Consider the following 10,569-nt stretch of genomic DNA (forward strand, 5'->3'; position numbering starts at 1 on the left):
GAATATTCTCCTCCGGCGAGGTTTCCTGGACGATTCCTCTGCAAACTAATAAAGCCAAGCAAGGACCATCACTACACAGAGCTCTATGAATGTCCTCATCCCTGCCTCCCTCTCCCATTCCATCTATATCCGCCGGACTCAATGAACAGAGACTGAGTCAACATCCACAGACACTGCCTCACTCTAGCGCCCACTATCCTGCATGATTTTCATCCCCTCCTACTTGTTCATAGCTCCCGAGACCAAGCCTGTGGGGATGCACACCTAGCACTCCTGCCCGTTCTATGAAGGGAGACGGCACAAGGAGAGGCAAGGACAGAGACAGAGAGAGAAAGAGTGTTGGCCAACACACTAGAGAAGAGAGAGAAAGAGAGAGAGAGAAACACAGGAGAAAGGCAAGTAACTCACCATCTGGAGTCATCCTCCTGGATCCAACCTTCTAAAAGGTAATAATTGGAGATATACCAATCTCCTAGAACTGGAAGGGACCTTGAAAGATCATTGAGTCCAGCCCCCTGCCTTCACTAGCAGGACCAATTTTTGCTCCAGATCCCTAAGTGGCCTCCTCAAGGATTGAACTCACAACCCTGGATTTAGCAGGCCAATGCTCAAACCACTGAGCTATCCCTCCCCACTGCAGAGGAGGACACACTGCTTGTGAACAGAGCAATGACAAGCCCCTGAAAATGGGGACCTTGTCTCCCCAGCTAGTTAGGAAACTCTTCTGACAAACCAGCCCCAGCTAACAGGGTGTCTGTACCTGGAGTCAGATTGGCAGATAACAGAACCCTCAGCAAAACAGACACTTATCTCACTGACAGTGGCATCTGCTTGGCTCCCAAATGAACGGCTCTTGCCTGGCATGAACAATGCTCACAGGCTCGCAGCTCTCACTCACTTTCCATTGCATAAGGGCAGTAGACTCTGACATGTGACTTATTTTTCCTTGGTACTAAACCCAGCGGAGGAGAGAAAAACAAACAAATTAGCATCTCCATCTGCAATGTCATGTAGTCTCTTCATCTCCCATATCCCACGGCTCCGACATCAAACCATCTTCTATTATTACTATACATCTGCAACTAGAAGGGATCCATTGTAACTGCACCCAAAATAGTCACTTTGCTCAGGAGACTCTTGTCCCTTCCCCAGCCTTAATCCCAAAGAGCCTCGTACCCAGCGAGGAAGCACAAGGCCTGTGAAGTAAACTACAGCGAGTACAGATAAGGAATTGAAAGCACTGACCGCTTACTCACAGGCAGTTGTTCAGAAGGCAGAAAGCTGAGGACTGTTCCTGTCTGGTTAGAACCGTGTCCAAGCTGCTCAGATCCACCTCTGCCAGTTTCTCCTCCGGCTCGAGCTCCTGGACAATTCCTCTGGAAATGCAGCTGCAAAAGCCAAGCATGCGCCATCTCTACACACAGCTCTAATGGTACTTGAAACGTTGCCCTCAATCCTGCCTCCCTCTTCCACCCCATCTACATCAGCCCCACTTGAACAGAGACCGATTCAACACTGACAGTCACTGCTCCACTCTCGCACCCACTACCCCGCATGGTTTTCGTCCCCTCCTACTACTCCAGGGCTTTCAAGACCTAACCTGTGGAGATGCACATCTCGCAGGCCTGCCTGTGTCCTAAGAAGGGAGATGGCACAAGGAAAGGACAGATTAAGAGAGAGCGTTGGCCAACACACTAAAGAGACAGAGCGAGAAAATGAGAAACACGGGAGGAAGGCAGGCAAGCAACTTGTCACCTGGAGTCATCCTCCTGGATCCAACCTTCCGCTGCAGAGGACACACCGGTACTGGCCAGAGGACTGAGCAGCCCCTGAAAATAGGGACCTTGTCTCCCTCGTAACCACAGCAAAGCCTTCACCTAACAAGACACTTATCTCACTGACAGTGGTCCTTGCTCCACTCCCAGCTGGATGGCTCTTCCCTGGCATCAACAGTGCTTAGAATCTCCCAGCTCTCGCTTCCTTTCCATGGCATGTGCGGAGTGGATTCTGACTCTCCACTTGGTACTAAACCCAGCACTAGGGGGAAAAACAAATCAGTTAGCATCTCAGTCTGCAACGTGCATAGGTTCTTCTTCTCCCATCTACCACACCTCAGGGCTCCGCCCTCAACCCTCCTCCGATTACAGCTTTAGCACTACAACTAAAAAGCAGCCCACTGCACCTACATCCAAGATACTCACTCTGCACAGGAGACTTGTGCCTTTGCTTCGTCTGAATCCCACAGAGCACTGTGTCCAATGAAGAAATTCAGAGCCTCTGAACAAAACCGGAGCCAGTACAGATGAGGGATTCCAAGCACTGACCGCTTACTCACAGCCAGTTGTGCGGGACGCAGAAATCTGAGGACCTTTCATGTCTGCTTAGAAGGATGTGCAGGCTCCTCAGGTCCGCGTCTGCCACTTTCTCCTTCAGCTGCTGCTCCTGGACAATTCCTCTGCAAGCGCAGGAAATGAGCGAAGCAAGAGCCATCACTACACAAAATTCAATTGGTGCAGGTAATCTTGCCCTCATCCCTGCCTATCTACATCAGGCCCACTTGAAGAGAGACAGTCAACATCCACAGTCACCCCTCCACTCTAGCGCCCACTACGAGGCATGATTTTCATCCCCTCCTACTTGTTCATAGCTCCCGAGACCTAGCCTGAGGGGATGCACACATAGCACTCCTGCCCGTGCCCTATGAAGGGAGACAGCCAAGAGAGAAAAAGTGTGTGTTGGCCAACACAGTAGAGTAGAGAAGACAGAGAGAGAAACAGAGGAGGAAGGCAAGCAACTCACCACCTGGAGTCATCCCTCATGGATCTAACCTTCTCCTGCCGAGGACACACCGATCCTGGACAGAGAAATCAGCCCCTGGAAATGGGGACCGTGTCTCCCTCAAAACCACAGCTAGTCAGGAACCTTTTCTTACAAACCCACTCCACCTAACGGGGTGTCTCTACCTGTAGCCAGGTGGGCCGTGAGCAGAACCCTCAGCAAAACAGATACTTATCTCAGTGATAGTAGCAGCTGTTCTGCTCCCAGAGGGACAGCTCCTGCCTGGCACCAACACCACTCGCAGTCTCGTCACTCTCACTCATAAGGGCAGTAGACTTTGACATGTGACGTCTTTTTCCTTGGTACTAAAACCAGGGGATAAAACAAGTAAGCTACCGTCTCAGTCAGAAATGTCTCGTAGGCTCTTCTTTTCCCCCCCTCTCACGCATGGCGGGGTTCCGCCTTCTACCCATTACACCTTTAGGACTAAAAGTACAAAGCACCTCTTACAACACCCCCCCACAGAGTCACTCTGCACAGCAGACTCTGGCCCCTCACCCTTAATCCCACAGAACCCTGTACCCAACAAGAAACCACACGGTCAGTGAAGAATACTACAGTGAGTACAGATGACTGAGTTCAAAGCACTGAGCCCTTACTCACAGCCAGTTATGCAGAAGGCAGAAACCTGAGGACTATTCTTGTTTCCTTAGAAGGATGTCCAGGCTGCTGAGGTCCACTTCTGACATGCTCATCCGGCTGGGGCTCCTGGACGATTCCTCTGCAAACTAATAAAGCCAAGCAAGAACTGTCACTACACAGAGCTCTATGAATGCCCTCATCCCTGCCTCCCTCTCCCATCTCATCTACATCCGCTCGACTCGATGAACAGAGACTGAGTCAACATCCACAGACACCGCTCCACTCTAGCGCCCAATATCCTGCATGATTTTCATCTCCTCCTATTTGTTCATAGCTCCTGAGACCTAGCCTGTGGGGATGCACACCTAGCACTCCTGCCCGTGTCCTATGAAGGGAGACAGCACAAGGAGAGGCAAGGACAGAGACAGATTGTTGGCCAACACACTAGAGAAGAGAGTGAGAGAGAGAGAGAGAAAGGCAAGAAACTGATATGGGTCGTGAGCAGAACCCTCAGCAAAACAGACACTTATCTCACTGACAGTGGCGTCTGCTCGACCCCCACATTGATGGCTGTTGCCTGGCATGAACAATGCTCACAGGCTCGCTGCTCTCACTCACTTTCCATTGCATGAGGACAGTAGACTCTGATGTGTGACTGCTGGGTTTAGTACCAAGGAAGAAGTAAAAGAGATGGTAATTTTATTTTTTTTTCTTCCTGTCTGCAATATCACGTAGTCTCTTCATTTCACATCTCCCGTATCCCACAGCTCCGCCCTCAACCTATCTCCCATTACTCCTTTACAGCTGCAACTAGAAGGGACCCATTTTAACTGCACCCAAAATAGTCACTTTGCTCAGGAGACTCTTGTCCCTTCCCCAGCCTTAATCCTAAAGAGCCTTGTACCCAACGAGGAAGCACACGGCCTATGAAGGAAACAAGAGTGAGTACAGATAAGGAATTGAAAACACTGACTTCTTACTCATAGCCAGTTATCCAGAATGCAGAAAGCTGAGGACTGTTCATGTCTCCTTAGAAGGATGTCCAGGCAGTTCAGGTCCACTTCTGCCAGATTCTTCTCCAGCTGAGACTCCTGGACAATTCCTCTGCAAACTAATAAAGGCAAGCAAGAACTATCACTACACCAGTGGTTCTCAACCTTTTGTACTGATGATCCCTTTTACATAGAAAGCTTCTGAGTGTGACCCTCCCCTTATAAATTAAAAACACTTTTTGTATATTCAACAGCATTATAAATGCTGGAAGCCAAGTGATGTTTAGGATGGAGGATGACATTTCACAACCGCCCAAATAACAACCTTGCGGCCCCCTGACAGGACCTAAACCCCAGTTTGAGAACTCCTGCACTACATAGAGCCCAATTAAGGCCCTCTTCCCTGCGTCGCTTTCGATCTGTCTTAGCCCCACAACACCAACAGTCATCGCTCCAGTCTCGCACCGACTGCCCTGCATGATTTTCGTCCCCTCCTACTTCTTTATGGCTCCCAAGACACAACCTGTGGGGGTGCACACCTAGCTCGCCTGCCGATATCCTAAGAAGGGAGACAGCACAAGGAAAAGCAAGGACAGATTGAGAAAGAGTGTTGGCCAACACACTAGAGGAGAGAGAGAGAGAGAGAGAGAAACACGAGGGAAAGGCAAGCAATTCACCACCTGGACTCATTCTCCTAGATGCAACCTTCTGCTGCATAGGACACACTGCTCCTGGCCAGAAAACTGAGCAGCCCCTAAAAATGGGGATCATCTCTCTCTCTCTCAAAACCACAGCTAGTCAGGAACCTTTTCTTACAAACACAGCCTCAGCAAATGGGGCATCCCTTTCAGGAGAAAGGTGGGCCGTGAGCAGAGCAATCACCAACACAGACACTTATCTCATTGACAGTGATGACTCTTCCATTCCCAGTTGGACGGCTTTTTCAAGGCATCAATAATTCTCGCAGTCCCATCACTCTCGCTCGCTTTCCATCGCATGGGGGCAGTAGACTCTGACTTGTCACTTCTTTTCCCTTGGTACTAAATCCAGCGGAAAAACAAGTCAGTCACCATCTCAACTGGCAACGTTGGGTAGCCGCTTCTTTTCGCCTCTCCCACATGGTGGGGCTCTGCCCTGAACCCTCCTCCCATCATGCCTTTCTGACTACAAGTAGAAAGCACCCCTTGCAATGACACCTGAAATAGTCACTCTGCACAGACGACTCTGGTCAGACACACCAAACCTGTGGGGAAAACACGTAGAAATTGTGCTTCTTTTTGCCTTGTAACTTATTGCTTCTTGTAGCTTTTTGCTTCCAGCAAGCACGGACAAGGAGGAGCAAAGGGGACGGCTAGTTGAGGTGCACAGCAGACCCACCACAGTCCCAGACTGCACGCCAGGGGAGATCTAGTCATTGAGTGTTGGGGTTCTTAGGGATTGGCTTGTTTTGGCCTTGTTTTCAAATGGGTTTATCTTGATTTTTGGCTTATTGTCAAAGTCGGGGTGTTCATTTCCCCAGTGAAAGTTAGCAACTGTGACTCTGGTCCCTTCCCCAGCCTTAATCCCAAAGAGCCCCACACCCAACAAGGAAGCAAACAAAGTGTGAAGAAAATCACAGCAAGTACAGATGAGGAATTCCAAGCACCGACCACTTACCCACAGCCAGTTATGCACGAGGCAGAAAGCTGAGGCCTGTTCATGTCTCCTTAGAAGAATGTCCAGGCTCCTCAGGCCCACGTCTGCCAATTTCTCCTCCGGCTGCTGCTCCTGGACAATTCCTCTACAAGTGCAGCAAATAAGCCAACCAAGAGCCCTCACTACAAAAAATTCAATTGTTGCGTGAAATCTTGCCCTCATCCCTGCCTCCCACATCAGCCCCACTAGAGCAGAGACTCAGTCAACACACACAGTCACCGCTTCACTCTAGCGCCCACTGCCCTGCATCATTTCGGTCCCCTACTTGTTCATAGCTCACAAGACCTAGCCTGTGGGGATGCACACCTAACACACCTGCCCGTGTCCTACGAAGGAAGACAGCACAAGAGGAGGCAAGGACAGAGAGAGAGTGAGACAGACAGACAGAGTGTGTGTTGGCCAACACATTAGAGGAGAGAGAGAGAAAAACGTGGGAGGGAGTCAAGAAACTCACCAGCTGGAGTCATCCCCCTGGATCTAATATGCTGCCGAGGACACACTGGTCCTAGCCAGAGACATGAGCAGCCCCTGAAAATGGGGACATCGTCTCCCTTGTAACCACAACTAGTCAGGAACCTTTTCTTACAAACCCAGCCCCAGCTAACGGGGTGTCCCTACCGGGAGCAAGATGGGCCTTGAGCAGAGCGATCACCAAAGAAGACACTTATCTCATTGAGAGTGGTGGCGGTTCCGCTCCCAGATGGACGCCTGCTGCCTCGCATCAATGCTTGCAGACTCATCGCTCTTGCTCTCTTTCCATTGCACGAGGGCAGTATACTCTGGCCTGTGATTTCTTTTCTCTTGCTACTAAACCCAGCACAAGGGGGAAAAACAAATCAGTTACCCTTTCAGTCAGCAACTTTGGGTAGGCTCTTATTTTCCCCTCCCACACACAGTGGGGCTCCGCCCTCAACCCTATTCCCATTACACCGGTAGGACTGCAAGTAGAAAGCACCCCTTGCAACGACACCCGAAATAGTCACTTTACTCAGCAGACTCTGGTCACACACACACCAAATCTCAAGGGGGAAAATAAAACATACAAATCGGGCTTGGTTTTGGCCTGTAACTTATTGCTCGTTGTAGCTTGCTACTTCTGGCAAGCAGGGGCAAAGGGGGGAGAGAGAGTCAGGGGTGCACAGTGGACCCACCACATTCCCAGACTGCACGCCAGGAGAGATCTAGTCATTGAGTGCTGGGGTTCTTAGGAATTGGCTTGTTTTGGCCTTATTTGAAATAGGATTAGCTTGATTTTTGGAATATTGTGAATTCAGGGTTCTTATCTACCCAGTGAAAGTTGGCAAGTATAACTCTGGTCTCTTCCCCAGCCTTAATCCCACAGTGCCCCATACCAAACAAGGAAGGAAATGGCCTATGAAGAAAATTACAGTGAGTACAAAAATTACAAGCACTCACCGCTTACTCACAGCCAGTTAGGCAGAAGGCAGAAACCTGAGGACTGTTGAGGTCTCCTCAGAAGGATGTCCAGGCTGCTCACATCCACTTCTGCATATTCTCGTTCGGTGAGGGCTCCTGGATGATTCCTCTGCAAACTAATAAAGTCAAGTAAGTACCATCACTACACACAGCACTACTGGTGCGTTTAATCTTGCCCTCATCCCTGCTTCCCTCTCCCATCCCATCTACATCCGCTCGACTCGAACAGAGACTGAGTCAACATCCACAGACACCGCTCCACTCTAGCACCCAATACCCTGCATGATTTTCATCTCCTCCTATTTGTTCATAGCTCCCGAGATCTAGCCTGTGGGGATGCACACCTAGCACTCCTATCCGTGTCCTATGAAGGGAGACGGCACAAGAAGAAGCAAGGACAGAGACAGAGACAGAGACAGAGACAGAGACAGAGACAGAGACAGAGAGAGTGTGTGTGTGTTGGCCAACACATTAGAGGAGAGAGAGACAGAGAAAAAAACATGGGAGGGAGTCAAGAAACTCAAGAGCTGGAGTCTTCCCCCTGGATCCAATCTTCTGCTGCAGAAGACACACCCCTCCTGGCCAGAGAAATTACCAGCCCCTGAAAATGGGGACCTTGTCTCCTTTATAACCACTAGTTAGGAACCTTTTCTTACAAACCCAGACCTTGCTAATGGGGTGTCCCTAACAGGAGCTGAGCTGTGAGCAGAGCAATCACCAAACCAGACACTTATCTCAGTGACAGTGGCCTCTGCTCAACTCCCAGATGGACGGCTCTTGCCTGGCATGAACAATGCTCACAGGCTCGCTGCTCTCACTCACTTTCCATCGCATGAGGGCAGTAGACTCCGACGTGGGACTTCTTTTTCCTTGGTACTAAACCCAGCAGAGGGGAGAAAAGCAAAAAAAGAAAATAGCATCTCCGTCTGCAATGTCACGTAGTCTCTTCATTTTACAGCTCCTGTATCCCACGGTTCTGCCCTCAACCCATCTCCCATCACTACTTTACACTTGCAACTAGAAGGGACCCATTGTAACTGCACCCAAAATAGTCCCTTTGCTCAGGAGACTCTTGGCCCTTCCCCCACCTTAATGCCAAAGAGCCTCATGCCCAACGAGGAAGCACACGGCATGTGAAGAAAAGTACAGCAAGAACAGATGAGGAATTCAAAGCACCGACAGCTAACTCACAGCCAGTTATGCGGGAAGCAGAAAGCCGAGGACTGTTCGTGTCTGCTCAGAAGGATGTTCAGTTTCCTCATGTCCACATCTGCCAACCTCTCCTCTGGCTACGGCTCCTGGGAAATTCTTCTGGAAATGGATCTGCAAAAGCCAAGCATGAGCCATCACTACACACATCTCTATTGATGCTTGAAATCTTGCCCTCATCCCTGCCTCCCTCTTCCAGCCCATCTACCTCTAGCCCACTTGATGAACAGAGACCGAGTTAACACTGACAGTCACCCCTCCACTCCCGCGCCCGCTACCTTGCACAACTTTCCTCCCCTCCTACTTCATCATGGCTCCCGAGACCTACTCGGTGGGGGTGCACACCGAGCACACATGCTCGTGTTGTACGAAGGGAGACAGAACAAGGAAAAGGACAGAAAGAGAAAGGGTGTGTGTTGGCCAACGTACTGGAGAAGAGAGAGAGAGAGAGAGAGAGAGAGAAAAAACACAAGAGGAAGGCAAGCAACTCGCCACCTGGAATCAACCTCCTGGATCCAACTTTTTCTGCAGATGACACAGCGCTTGTGAACAAAGAAATGAGCAGCCCCTGAAAATGGGGACCTTGTCTCCTTCAGAACCCACACCTAGTCAGGAATATTTTGTTACAAACCCAGTCCCAGCTAATGGGGCGTTTGTATCTGGATTCAGGTGGGCAGTGAGCAGAGCAATCACCAAAACAGATACTTATCTCATTGACAGTGGCGGCTGCTCCGCTCCGAGCTGGACGGCTCTTGCCTGGCATCCAAAATGCTTGCGATCTCGTCGCTCTCACTCGCTTTCCGTATCATGAGATGAGCCGACGCTGACCCTCCACTTCTTTTCTCTTGGTCCTGAACCCAGCACAAGGGGGTGGAGGAGAAACAAACGAGTTAGCATCTCAATTGGCAACATCACATAAGTTCTTCTCCCATTTACCGCACCCCAGACCTCCACCCATAACCCTTCTTCCGTTACACCGTCAGGACCACAACTAGAAAGCAGCCTGTTGCACCTACACTCAAAACAGCCACTCTGCACAGGAGACTTGTGCCTTTCCTTCCTCTTAACCCCACAGAGCCATGTACCCAACCAGGAACCAAACTGGAGCGAGAACAGATGAGGAATTCGAAGCACCGAGCGCTTACTCACAGCCAGTTACGTGGAAGGCAGAAAGCTGAGGACTGTTAATCTGTGCTTAGAAGGATGTCCAGGTTGCCCAGGTCCGCGTCTGCTAGTTTCTCCTCCTGCTGCTGCTCCCCGATGATTTCTCTGCAAGTGCAGCAAATAAGCCAAGCAAGAGCCATCGCTACACAAAATACAATTGAGGCGTGAAATCTTGCCCTCATCCCTGCCTCCCTCTCCCATCCCATCCACATCAGCCCCACTAGAGCAGAGACTCAGTCAACACCCACAGTCACCGCTCCACTCTAGCGCCCACTGCCCTGCATCTTTTTGGTCCCCTACTTGTTCATAGCTCACAAGACCTAGCCTGTGGGGATGCACACCTAACACACCTGCCCGTGTCCTACGAAGGGAGACAGCACAAGGAGAGGCAAGGACAGAGACAGACAGACAAACAGAGTGTGTTGGCCAACACATTAGAGGAGAGAGAGAGAAAAATGTGGGATGGAGTCAAGAAACTCAACAGCTGGAGTCATCCTCCTCCATTCAACCTTCTGCTGCGTAGGACACACTGTTTGTGGACAGAGAAAAGACCTGCCCCTGAAAATGGGGACCTTGTCTCCCTCGTAACCACAACAGGTCAGGAATCTTTTCCTACAAACCAAGCCCCAGCTAATGACAAGTCTCAGCCTGG

The 10,569-nt window shown here is 50.3% G+C and overlaps 1 long non-coding RNA gene across 2 annotated transcripts; it reads right to left on the bottom strand.

The window, feature by feature from the left end:
• Positions 1 to 1,804: 1,804 nt before the first annotated feature.
• Positions 1,805 to 7,581, bottom strand: LOC123370904. Of its 2 annotated transcripts, XR_006579615.1 has the most exons (6): positions 7,524 to 7,581; positions 6,562 to 6,914; positions 3,442 to 3,566; positions 2,800 to 3,143; positions 2,202 to 2,455; positions 1,805 to 2,037 (listed from the first exon to the last, which is right to left on the bottom strand). It is a non-coding gene; the product is annotated as an uncharacterized LOC123370904 (long non-coding RNA). The 2 variants fall into 2 exon arrangements; XR_006579614.1 differs by lacking the exons at positions 6,562 to 6,914; positions 7,524 to 7,581 and having other exon boundaries at positions 3,442 to 3,650.
• Between the last annotated feature and the right edge of the window lie 2,988 nt (positions 7,582 to 10,569).

Source organism: Mauremys mutica, chromosome 5 (assembly GCF_020497125.1).
Source record: "Mauremys mutica isolate MM-2020 ecotype Southern chromosome 5, ASM2049712v1, whole genome shotgun sequence".
Classification (NCBI taxonomy): domain Eukaryota; kingdom Metazoa; phylum Chordata; order Testudines; family Geoemydidae; genus Mauremys; species Mauremys mutica.